Consider the following 12415-nt stretch of genomic DNA (forward strand, 5'->3'; position numbering starts at 1 on the left):
CCTGGTGTTGACCCGGAAGGAGGTTCGCCTCACACCGTTCAGCGGAAGAAAGGCCAGAAGGGTTTAAAAAGTTGTGTCCGAGTCCGCAGGGCACAGCCTGCGAGTCCGGGAGGAGGTGCTGGGAGCCCGCGGGCCGGGGTTTTTCGCTTTTTGCTTGCGGATTTTTTCAAAGGTTCTACCCTGAGCCGTGAATATAGATTGCTCATCTGATTTTTGTAAAACAACAGGAGGTTTTAAATCTTTAAATGCCCAAAGATTTGGGGAATGACCCCTGTGGGGGGCAGTGGTGGGACGGGGTGTCGGGAGCCTCGGGGCAGCACCTACCCGTGGCCGCTCTGAGGGTCACCTGTGAGGGTGGCCGAGCCCCTTCCCTGGGTCTGCTCAGGGTCTGAGCCTCCCCCACCCCGAGCGTTTGCGCACCAGGCTGTGAAGAGGACGTCTGCAGCTGCCCTCGGCTTGTCCCCCGACCCCGGCCCAGCCTGGGTGGGTTCCCCTGACTGTGAGAGCCCCCCAGGCCCAGGCCCCACCCCCCACAGACGCCTCGGGGCCCAGCGCGGAGCAGGGGGCGCAGGTGAGAGGCGAGCAGGCAGGCGGGAGGCGGCGGGCAGCGGAGGTGCCACCCTCCGACAGGTGGCCGGCCATCTGCTCTGGCTGCCCCCGTGCCACGTGTCCGGCTCTCTGGAGCTTAACTTTGGCTGTGCAGCAGCCTGAGTTCATAGAGCCGGAAAAAGAACTGGCAGAGTGGGCCAGGCCCGAGGACAGGGTGTGGGTCACTTGTCCCCAGGGAGGGAGGCTAAAAATGACCAGGGACCTTGGAAAGTCCCTCTGCCTGGGCCCTGACCTGACTTTTCTTCACCGAGTTCCTGGTCATGACTTGAAAACCTTTCCAGACCTGGGTGCCACCACCCTTGACCTGACGGTGACCGCAACGCGGGCCCAAGGCCATGGGGGGCTGGCGGGGGCCGCACAGCTTGGCCGTTCATGGATCCACTGCTCCATCGACTGGTTCTGCAGCAGGCTGCCCGCCCGCCGCAGCGGGGAGGCCTCCAGGAGCCTGTCTATGGGCGGGGGGACAGTACGCGGGCACCGGGAGGACACCAGTCCCGCGCTGAACCCTGCGGGAAGGGCTGGAGCCGTCCGAGCCTCGGCCTGCTCATCTGCGAAACGGGAATAATGGTAGCACCAACTCTTAGAGCGGGAGGGCGACTCACAGAGGCGCTGTGGGCTGAATCCTTTTCCTCAACTTCCGCGTCATTTTGTTCCCAGAACAGCCTGTGCACCGCGGACGCCGGCCTTTGGTGGGCGGGAAAGTGGATGTGGGAATGTGGGAATCATTTGTCCGCGCGCCCCGGCAAGCCCAGACCCCTCCTCCCTGAATCTGCCGCACCCTGAGGGCACATGTCGGAGCCTGTCCCCTGGGGCGGGGCCCAGCTGTCACCCTGCCAGCTGCCAGGACCCTGGTGTGTGACACCCAGGCCAGGCCACAGGCCAAGGCTGGGGAGACTCACGCAGCTTCTGGCCCAGCAGAGGCAGGGAGGGGGCGCGGTGGCCGGGCAGGAGCTACAGACACAGCGTGTTTCCCCCCCCACGCTGCCCCGGCGCCAGGCCTGCACCCCGACAGGCCCTCTCCTCCAGGCAGCCAGCCCTGCCTGACGCCTGTGGGCAGCGCGGGGCCTTTCCTCCCGCCGCCACGCGGAGACTGGCTTCCGTGCCGTGTTCCAGGAGCCGGGGCTCTGCCGTACATGTTGATTTTTAAAAGTTCCAGTTGGAAGAACATTTTGTGAAAAACCTCAAGCTCGTTCTTGTGCTCACAGAGAGGAGCAAAGGTTCCCCGCGGGCAGCTCGCCCCGCGGCCAGCTGGGGCAGTCGGGGCAAGGAGGAGCTGGCGTTACGAAGACATCTGTGCCAGGCACGGGCCCTCTCGGTGGCCGCCGCCTTCCTGGCCGGGCCGGGAGCCCAGGGTGGCCAACTCCGGAGCCATGTTTGGCCCACTGGGCTGTTAGGCTTTCCACCAGACAAACTCCGGTAGCTGTCCTGGGTGGGCTGGCAGCCCGGAGGCCAGCCTTGGCCTAGGGCTCTGACTGCCTGGGTCCTGCCAGGGGCCTCGACCCCCAGAGCTGTTAGGGACTCCCCCAAACGGCCTCCCCCAAACTGGGGCTAAGAAACACAGCAGGGGAGGGAGGGGCGGGTGGGGCGCCGTCTGGAGGGGGGGCCTGGGAAGCCACCAAGGGAGGCGGGGGCCCAGGCCTTACCCCCACTGTCCTCCGGGCCCCTCTCTCTGTGACCCCCGTTGAGGGCACACAGGGCCCCGGGAGCACGGCTGGCGGTGGGAGGCAGAGCCCTTCTCCCCAGCGCTCAGGCCCAGGGACCAGGAAGAGGGAGTTTGTCCTAAAGGCTTAAATGCAGAAAGCCGCCAGCTGCCCGGGGCGGGAGCAGGGGTGGTCCTGTCCCGGGAAAGGCCGCCCGCGGGGCCTCCAGGGGCCAAATGCCTCTTCCTGCCGCCCGGCGCCGGAGCAGCCTGAGAAGGAGCCGCCAGGCCAGGGCTGGCCTGTCCCCTCATTCCCTCCTGCCCCGAGAGGGGCTTTCTTCCCACCCGCCAAGAGGCGGCGGGGTGGGGGACCGAGTGTCCCCTCATCCCCACAGAGACCGCTGGCGCTCAGGAGCCAGCACCGCCCACCTCCCTCTCCCCCCATGTAGCCGCTTCCTGGGGAGCAGCCAGGCCAGAGCCACCGTGACACCGCACGTCCCAATATCAGTGTCTTGCATGTGACCCAGACTCACTCTGCGTGGTGAGGAGGCCCACGCAGTGGACACATGCTCGGGCCACCCGCCAGCGGCCTGCATTTGAGTCCTGGGACTACCACTGCCCACCGCGAGACCCAAAGAAGGACGTCACCTCTCTGAGCCTCAGTTTCCCTCATCTGTAAGGCAGAGAGAGACAGCGGCGGGGGCGGGAGGGCTGGTGGCTGCAGAACTGCAGGAGGAAAGAGACAACCGGGCTGTGGCCCCTGTGTGGCCTGGGAGGTGCCGCCGGGCTGACTGGGCCCAGCGGCGGGGACCTACCCGGGAGTAGGGCGTCTACGCTGCCAGGGTGAAGAGAGCCGGCGGCCAGACCACAGGGCCCGGTGGGGACCTGGCTTCCGGCGCAGGATCTGCCCTTCTTTCCTCCTTGCAGGTGAGCCGTGTTCCGCTCTGGGAGGACACTGTTTCTCCGCCGTCCCCTGTGGACGGGCGTTTGGGTCGGTTCCGGCTTGCCGTTGTGACCACAGCTGCTCTAAGTATCTGTGTGCTCACGTGTTCTCTTTTCTCGCGGGTAAACACCCGAAAGCGGGACTGCTGGGTCTTAGGGCAGGTGCTGACATTGGGTGAGTAGCTGGTTTAGCCTCAGTTTCCTTGTCTTTAAAATGGGGATAAAAACGTGGCAACAACGCGGACGTCCCTCGGGTTGAATGATGGGCGGATGTGCCGTGAGCAGACAGCGGGGCGCCGTTTGGCCGTGAAAAGCCCGAACGGAACCCTTGACAACAGGACACTAAGGGACCGAGCAGACACAAAAGGCCACGTACTCTCTGGTCCCGTCTGTGCGAATCGTCCGGAACATGCAAATCTTCGGGACAGAAGGCAGGCGGTGGCTGCCGAGGGCGGGGGCGGGGGCGGGAGGAGTGACTGCCGACGGGGACAGCGTCGCTTTCGGGGTGATGGAGATGTTGTGAGTTAGAGACGGTGGCTGCGCATCCGTGTGGCTGTACTAAGTCCCACTGAACCGTGCTCTTTAAAACGGTCAAAGTGGTGAATTTTGCATCTGTGAAACGCTGCCTTGATTTTCAAAAGTGGGGAATATCATCTGATATTAATACTAAACCTTCCCCATGCGAGTGCGGAGAAGGTTGAAGGAGATGCCACGTGTCAGCCCCTGGCATGGAGCCAGGCAAAGGTCTCAGAACAGCAGGTATTTGGGGTCTCGTGTGTCCACCTGCCCCGGGTCCCCCACGCCTGGCCCGCACCCGGGCAGCTCTGTGATGGCGACTTCCTCAGCGCCGCCTGGCACAGCCCGGCCAGGAAGGCCGTAACGAGAACGTGTGCGCCTGACTCCAGCCTTCACGCTCATTATCTTCCAGAAATCTGCACAACAAGCCCATTAGATGGGAATCTTGCAAAATGTGTGACTATTCGAGTCCCCGTGTTTACGGAGAAGGAAACCGACAGAGGTTAAGGAAGCCGCCCAAGGTCAGCAGCAGCCGGGCTGGCGACTCCAGGCGCACAGGGCCAGCCGGAGCCCCCACGGGCCCCCGTCCCCACGCGGGGGGCACCCACCGGCGGTCTCTGCAGAGGGAGGCCCTCCGCCCCACGCTCGGGCTGCATGTTCGGAGACCTGAGCCCAGCTTGGGGGGCGTGGAGTGGACTGTGTCCCCCTGAGGCTGCCCCGGAAGAAAGCCTGGGCTTGAGCAGAGGGCAGGATGTGACCTGCCCGGGGTCCTCGGCCACGTGGGGTCCAGGCCAGCAGGGATTTCCCAGAGGCTCTGACTCGGAAGGAAAGGGGAGGTGGAGGTAAAGAAAGACAGGACAAGGAGGCCAGGGACGTCTGCTCATGGCTGCCTGAGCCGGCCCCTTCCCCAGGCGGCCACAGAGCCTCCCTGAGGCCAAGCACTTGGACTCCTGTGCTTAGCCTCCGTGGCCATGGACACCTCGTCCGCATCCCTGGAATTCTCCTGCACCCGGCCTTGCTGACGCCTCCCCCAGGCCACGGTGTCACTTCCTGCCTGGACAGGGAACCAGCTCCCTGGAGGCCTCCCCCACCCTCCCATGCTCACCCCCGAATCCAACCCCCAGAATGTGCTTCCCCCAGGAACCCATCTGCACAGCACCGCCCATCTAGCTCTCCAAAACTGCACCTCACTCACCTCACTCCCCGGCTCTCAAACTCTCTGTGGCTCCCTAGTACCCTAGAGAGGCAGTTTGAAGCCTGGCTAAAATGGAGGATTCTGGAAACAGGATATCAGGGTTCGAATCCCAGCTCAACCACTCACAAGTGGCGTGACCCTGGGTGAGGCACTCCACCCTGCTGCGCCTCACTCGCTCCATCTGTAAAATGGGATCGGGGTCGGCACTCCGGCACCAAGTCACCGGCGTGGTAAGCGAGCTGGGGTGTGAAGTGGCCAGAGCCACGCCAGCCGGTCACCATCAGTAAACACCGAGGGCAGAGCCAGGCCGGCGTCTTGGTCTGGCCCAGGGCGTAGCATCCGAGATCCACACCGGCGGAAACACACAGCCCGTCTGGCTGTCCCAGCACTGGGGGGCCGCGCTCCTGCCTCCTGCTTCTCCGTGTCAAATCATCTTGCACGCTCGGCTCAACGCTCTCCCGCAAAGGCACCCCGGCACCCCCAGGAACCCCCAGCCCGCCAGGAGGAACAGAGACCCCTACCCGGCCTGCCCCTGGACAAGCAGCCTCTGGGCAGGAGGTCCTGCTGCTCCCCGGGCAGCTCCAGGCTGCTGGGAGGTGAAGGACCCTCACAGCGGGCAGGGCCCCTCCAGCTCTGCCTCTGCGCACCCCCGGCCCGGCCCGGGCAGAGCTCTCGCCCTCCCCACCTCCCTGTGGGGCCCCTCCCCTGCACGGGACCCAGTGACCTGCGGGCTCCTCTCTCCGCCTCCATCTAACGCCGCTTCACAACGCTCGTTCGTCCCCGACACAGTCGCCCGGCCCTGCTGTGCGCTGTGGCCAGGTCTGACCGCTCAGCCGCTGGCGTGGTTGTTCTCAGGACCCGCCCCCTGCCGTGTGGGGCTGCCGTGGTCAGCTGCCACCACAGGTGAGCACCGACCGGGCGCCAGGCCCTGGGTCACGTGCATAGTTAGTAAACGTCAACCCACTGGCGCCCCCAAGCCCTGAAGGTCAGGGCCTGTCATGCCCTCCGCACCCACCTGCAGAAAGTGGTGCTCAGAGAGGCAGAGCCACCTGCCGCCAGGCACACAGCTGGCCAGGGGCCAAGCCAGGGCTTCTGGTTCCAAAGCTGGGGCTTCTGTGGCACCACGACACCGAGTGTATCAGTCACGTCCAGCCGGGCGATTTTCTGTGACTCCTCAGCCCCCTCTGGCCGCTGTAGGCAGCAGCTCAGTCCTGTCCCCGACCCTGACCTTGGAGGCCTGAATTCCCGGCTCAGGAAGGCCGACCTCGACACTGACCCTGTGGCCAGCTGGACAATGATCCCCAAAGGTACCACATCCTGGTCCCTGAGACCGTGAATGTGCTGCCTTGGCCGGCACAGGCCTGTGCAGACGGGATTCGGTTAAGGACCGTGATGGGGGGACAGCGTCCTGGATTTTCCGGGAGGCCCAGTGGAATCACAGAGGGAGACAGGAGGGTCAGAGCCAGAGAGAGAGGCCTGAGGACGCCCCACGGCCAGTCTGGAGAAGGAGGAAGGGGCCGTGAGCCCAGGAGCGGCGGAGCCGCTGGACGCTGGGAAGGCAGGACACAGGTGTCCTCGGGACCCCCCAGAAGGAACAGCCCTGCCGACATTGCGACTTCCGCCCGCTGGGACCTGGACCCGTGTCGGGCTCCTGACCAGCCGAGCCGTAAGAGGGTAAGGCTGTGGTGTCTCGTGTTTGTGGTCGTTCGTTAGAGAGGACGCAGGAAACGCACGCGACACCCTCACGCCCCCTCTTGCCGGCGGCACCCCCTGCCCTGCTGTCCCCAGACCCCAGGCCCACAGGAGCTGTCGCTGCCCCAGCCACGCGGGTCTGGGTCTCGCCACCTCTGGGCTCCAGGGCCCCGGGCCTCTGTGAGTCCTCATCGCGCCTGCAGGTCACACCTCGCGTCTAACTGGAATTTCCTCAAAGGCAGGAAGCCTGGCTTGGGCGTCTCTGTCTCCCACGGCACCCAGCATGGTGTGGGCTAGGACAGCGGAGTGGCCTTCCTACGTGGACACAGAGCCACACGCCCACACGGCTGGGCCCCGTGGCTGTGAGCTGCCCTTTCCCCCCCCCCCGCTCCTGAGGCCCCCAGCTCTGCCACCCCCACCCCCACCCCCAGCTCTGCCACCCCCCAGCTCTGCCACCCCCACCCCCGCCCCCGCCCCCACCCCCAGCTCTGTTTGTGCCCAGGTCACGGCCCCGGGTGGCGAGGGAGCCCCATCCTCGCTCTCTGTCACCCTTTCCCAAACTCGGACGGGCCCCAGCACCACCCAGCCTCAGCCGCTGCTCTGACAGCGCCTCACATTGAAGCATTTGCTTCAAATGTTTTAAAGTTCTTTTTTTTTTTTTTTAAGCTAGGTTATTCACACAATAGCTTTCATGGTTAAAGACATTATACACCTTTCCCGTTCAATTTTAAAAGGATTCCTCGTTCCTGGTACGCCCCAAACAGGAAAAGACACCAAGGCCCCGTTCTCCGCCGCTCTTGGAGGGGTGAGGTGGGGCGGGGAGGCTGGTGCAGGTGGGCGGCCCCAGGCCCCCAGCGAGCACCAGATCCGGGACCAGGAATTTAAAAATCAGGGCTCTAGGATCCGCCAAATGGCAACGTCCTCCCTGAAGCCTAAGCTCTGGGTGACTCTCCCCAGCGTCCCCCCTCTCTCAGCGACACTGCAGGATGAGCAGGGACAGGCCCCTCTGAGCCACGGCACAGACCCCCTGTGTTGCCGTGAGCCCCCCGGATGCCCCGGGGAAGCCCAGACTTTTGTTGTCACTCTCCTTCCTGTTCACCAGGGCCGGGCACGGGGCAGCCTTAGCGTTTCCAGCCAGGAGAGGAAGAAACCGAGGGTCAGAGTGCCATGGCTTGCCAGAAAGGAGCGGGACTGGGATTCGAACGTGGATCTTTCTAACCCCAGAGCCCCCTGCACCCTGCCACCCAGCGCCACCTCCCAGCCCGTATGCTCAGGGGCCGGCTCTGGGCCACAGGCTGGCTCTGCGGGGTTGCTCGAGGAGAAGCTGGTGTGTGACAATCGCCCCTTCTGGGACATCTCCCCCACCGTCAGGGCCACGGGCAGTCACAGAATCTCTGTGACCACAAATCTGACCACGACAGCAAGGCTTAAACTCTCCAGTGGTCCTTAAGAACAAAGTCCTCCACCCTCCATAAGCCCAGGCCCGTCACACCCCTGCCTTGCCTCACCTCCTCACCTGGGCTCCTGGGAACACCTAACTCGGTAGTCCTCAAACGTGTGTTTTCTCTTGTCTCTATTCCTTGGCACAGGCTGTTCCCACTGCCTGGAACACCGTTTTCCTGCTTCCTCAGCCCCTCTCTCCTAACTCTTTCTCCTTTCTTCATTTAAATGCCACCTCCTCCAGGAAGCCCTCCTGATTGTTCCAAGACTGGTTGGGTACCTTTAAAGGACCTCTGTAACCCCCAGAGCTGCCCCCATATTTTATATTTTTTACTCGATGTTGTAAATACTGTACTTGCTCCCCTGGCTAACTGGCCCCTGTGAGGCGGGGACCCTCTAACTTCTCCAGGTTTAGCCATTTACTCTCCACCTCAGGGTCACCACCCCGCTGATGCCACCACCACCCCCTGCTTAAATAGTGACAGTTGCCTCCTCTGTACTCTCTCTGCCTCCGCTCAAGCTCTCCTGCCCCCCTGCTGAGTGGTCTTCCAAAAACATGAGTCAGCCTTGACGCTCCCATGCGTAAGCCCCGGGAGTGACTTCCTGCTTGATCGCAGGACAAAGCCCAAAGTCCTCACCATGGCCTCTGGGACCCCACGATCAGGCCCTGGCCCCTTCCTTTGTGCCTCTCCTTGGCTTACTCCCTCCCTGAGGGCTTCCTTTCATGTCCTAGAACCCACCAAGCTGTTCTTGCCACAGGGTCTTTGCACATGCTGCTCCTGCTCCCGGGAACATTCTTCCTGCTCCTCGCAAGACTAGACCCTCTCTTCCTGCCCAGCCCGGGTTAGGAGCCCCCTCAGAAGCAGGTTGACCTTGGACTCATGGGCTCTGGCACCTAGTTGACTTCCTTTGTAGACCTACCCTCATTGTAATGACCTGCGTTTACCTTCTTGGTTTTGTTGTATTCCTAACATTCCACTAACGTGAGGGAGGTGGGGCGTTCTGTACACTGCTGTATCCAGGCACCTGCACACAGCCTGATCCCCAGCAAGGCTCAGTCGCTACAAAGGAATGGATAAATGCACGAAGGGACACGGGTCTCTCTGCTGCCCTGGGCTCTGCGTAGACCAGGGACCGGCGCCCCCTGCGAGGCCACCCTGTGGCTGGCCCAGCCCCTCCAGCCTCCCCATCTTGCTCTCTCGTGAAATGTTTTATTTGCAGAAGAATTGCCACTTTTAAACAAAATAAACATGCCATAAAGTGGCCTGGGGTCAGCGGCTGCTGGGGGAGCCACCGGCAGACGGACACGCAGAGGGCCCGGCGGGCAAGCCGCTGTCCCGCGCCCGGCCCCCGCTGCCCCGCGCCCGGCCCCCGCTGCCCCATGCCCGGTCCCCCCTGCTGTCCCGTGCCCGGCCCCTGCGGGAGGGCTCGTGGCGGCAGCTGGAAGGGCCCCTGAGGACCTCTGGCCTGGGTGGCGGCTCTGCTGAGGTCCGCGGCGCCAGTGTCTGTGACCCATCAGCACCGGGGAAGCTTTGGGCCCGCAGTTAGAGGCCGCGGGGACAGGGACACCGCACGGGATGTGGGGTGGGGGGAGGTCAGAGCGCCAACCCCCCCAACTTATCTTTAGGAGGAGAAAGTCTGGGTTTGTCTAAAACGCTGTCATTTGTTCAGGCTCCTGCCTCCCGCTTAGTTTGGAAGGTGGATCTTCAGGCCGTGCCCACGTGGGAGGCGGAGGACAGCAGGGAGGAGGAGGCAGGGGAAGGAGGGAGGGAGGAAGAAGGAAGCAAAGAGAAAGAACTGAGAGGCCAAAAGAGATCGGAGAGCCAGGAGAGAAAGAGAGAGACAGGAGAAGGCGGCGGGAGGGAGGAGGCAGGGCGGACACACTCCCCGCCCCTCATCGGAGGCGCCCGGCCCCCCGAAGGCCCCGCTGCACACCTAGCAGGCCAGGCTTGGGGGGACCCCACCCAGGCCCAGGCCAGGCCCCTCCTGCACAAGTCCGGTGACACAAGGCGCCGCTGCGGACACCGCCCAGGAGCCGGCCTGGGTCACGAGGGACGGCTTCGCCCAGGAGGCGGGAAGGCGCGTCCAGACCGGCCTCGCCTGCTGCCATCAGCTCGGCCGGAGCCGCCCTCGGCCGCTGGCTCAGCCAGAGCGTTCCCAGATGTGCGCTGCGAGCAGGGAGACGGCGCGCTGGTTCCTGTCAGCAGCGGGGAACTCCGGCGGGGGACCCCCAGCAGCCAGCCAGGGGCAGATGTTTGCAACGTGTGCTCTGGCGGCAGGGAGGGGAGGCCCGAGGCACCAGGACAGCCTGGCTGGCTCACAAAGGGACCACACAGGGGTGTCCCCGCACCCCCTTCTCCTCGGACGCAAGGCAGATGGGGAGGGGCCCTGGAGCAGGCAGGAAGAGTCGCCCCCTTCCCACATGGCTCCTCACTCCACCGGGGACAGGCCGGGTGTGGACCTGGGTGTTTGGGTTTGCCCCAGGCCCCTGCCCGTGGAGCTGCACCCCTGACTCGGAGCCGGGCTTCTCCCTGCCCTGCCCCCAAGGTTCCCCCGGGGCCGGTGCCAATCCCAGTATTTTGCCCTTGCCTCTGGCAACAAGGGAAAACATGTGACCTAGTCCTGACCAATCACAGTTTCCCACTTTCCCAGCCACTGTGATTGATAGGTGCAGGGATGGGCATGTGACCTAAAGAGGACCAATCAAAGTCCTTCCCTGAGATTTTCCTAGGTGAGCAGAGGTAAGGGGAGTTTCCCCACCCCCGAGTATGAGAACTCGGGAGGAGCAATGCTGGAAGGACATTCGTGGTCACCTAGATTGCTCGACAGACAGGGAGACTGGCGTCCAGAGTGGGGCTGGGACTTGTCTGAGCTCACGGAGCAAGCTGGTGACAGAGTATGAAGCCGGCCCTGGAGAAGAATGGGCTGGGCTGCTGGCCAGGGCAGGAGGGGCTGCAAGGGTCGCAGCAGCTTGGGAGTAGGGAGGGAGTGGAGGAGCCACACTGGGAGACCCAATGACCTTGAACATTTGAGGGCCGTGAAATCGGAGCAGCTGGAAGGGGAACGCATGAGCAAGCAGCTGGAGCCGGCCGGCCGCGCACAGGAGCGAGGGGAGGGGCTGCTCCCGCTGGGTCGTGCAGGGAGAGGCCTATTTTTGCTTTAAAATGCAAGCTGTGGCCAATTAAACCAACCAGGCCAGGGCAGGCCCTGGCAGAGCAGCTGGGGTGGCTCTGTGGCAGAGGTGGCCATGGGAAGGGGTTAAGCGAGGGCATGTCTGACTGGCCGGCCTGGGACAGGAAGTGGGGCCACGCCGTGGAGGAAATGGAGGATTCTTTCCCTCAGCCCTCGCACTGACCTTTCCCATCGCCCGAATCGTCTTCCTTTTCTCCTCATCTGCGTGAGCACCAACGAGCACTTTGATTTTGCGGTGGTGGCTTATCCACTCCTCACGCCAGCCCTGTGGGGTAGGAACTATATTTTGCTCACTTTGCAGATAAGGAAACTGAGGGTCAGAGTGGCGATGTAGCTGCTAATACTGCCAGGGCAGAGGCTGAGATCGGGCTCCCCTGACCCCCAGGCCGGGGCTCTTCCCTCGGCAGCTCAGTGGCTCCCACTGACAGGGCTTTGCTGGGGGCTGGGCGGGGGCTGGGCAGGGACAGACTCCCAGGCCCTGGAGACCACAAAGAGCTGCCCCTTCTCTGCATCTGGGTAACTCATGAACACCCTGGTCTCGTGGTGGCCCGACCGTGGTCCCTCCCACCCTCTGCCTCCATCTCTCTAACAGAGCCAAGCTCGGAGGAGACATCTGTCCACCAGGCGTGGGTGGTGAGACACACACCAAAGTCTGTCCTGGAGGAACTTCAGACGGGAGGAACGTAACAGCTCTGGTCTCCCCTCTAAGAACTGCTTTTTAGGCAAAGTCCGCTCTGACTTCCTGGCCCATTCAGGGCATTTTGCTGGATGGTCCGGAGCCAGCAGTGAGGGGAAGGAATGTTCTCTCTGATCCTCACACAGTTCCCAGCACTCCGCCAGGCACACGGGGCTGAAGCCCACTGAGTCCTGGGGTTCGAGGTGTCTCTGGCAGGGAGGATGGCACAGTGGTTAGACACGCAGTCTGTTCGGAGGCAGATACGCCTGGGCTCAAACCCCTTGCCCTCCCTCTCCTGTAGACTCAGCCTCAGTTTCCCCATTTGTGAAGGGGGGATAATGACATTCGCCACCAGGGCTGCTGAGTGGCTGTGGGGGCCCACACATTGCTATTCTCTCAACGGGCACTTCTGTCCCCAAAGCCGCCACCCACCGAGCACAGCACCCCACGCCATTCTCACGCCCCAGGGAGCAGCCCCGAAAGGCTGGGGGCGGGGGCAGCAGACAACGGAGCA

Source organism: Eulemur rufifrons, chromosome 23 (genome assembly GCF_041146395.1).
Source record: "Eulemur rufifrons isolate Redbay chromosome 23, OSU_ERuf_1, whole genome shotgun sequence".
Lineage (NCBI taxonomy): Eukaryota > Metazoa > Chordata > Mammalia > Primates > Lemuridae > Eulemur > Eulemur rufifrons.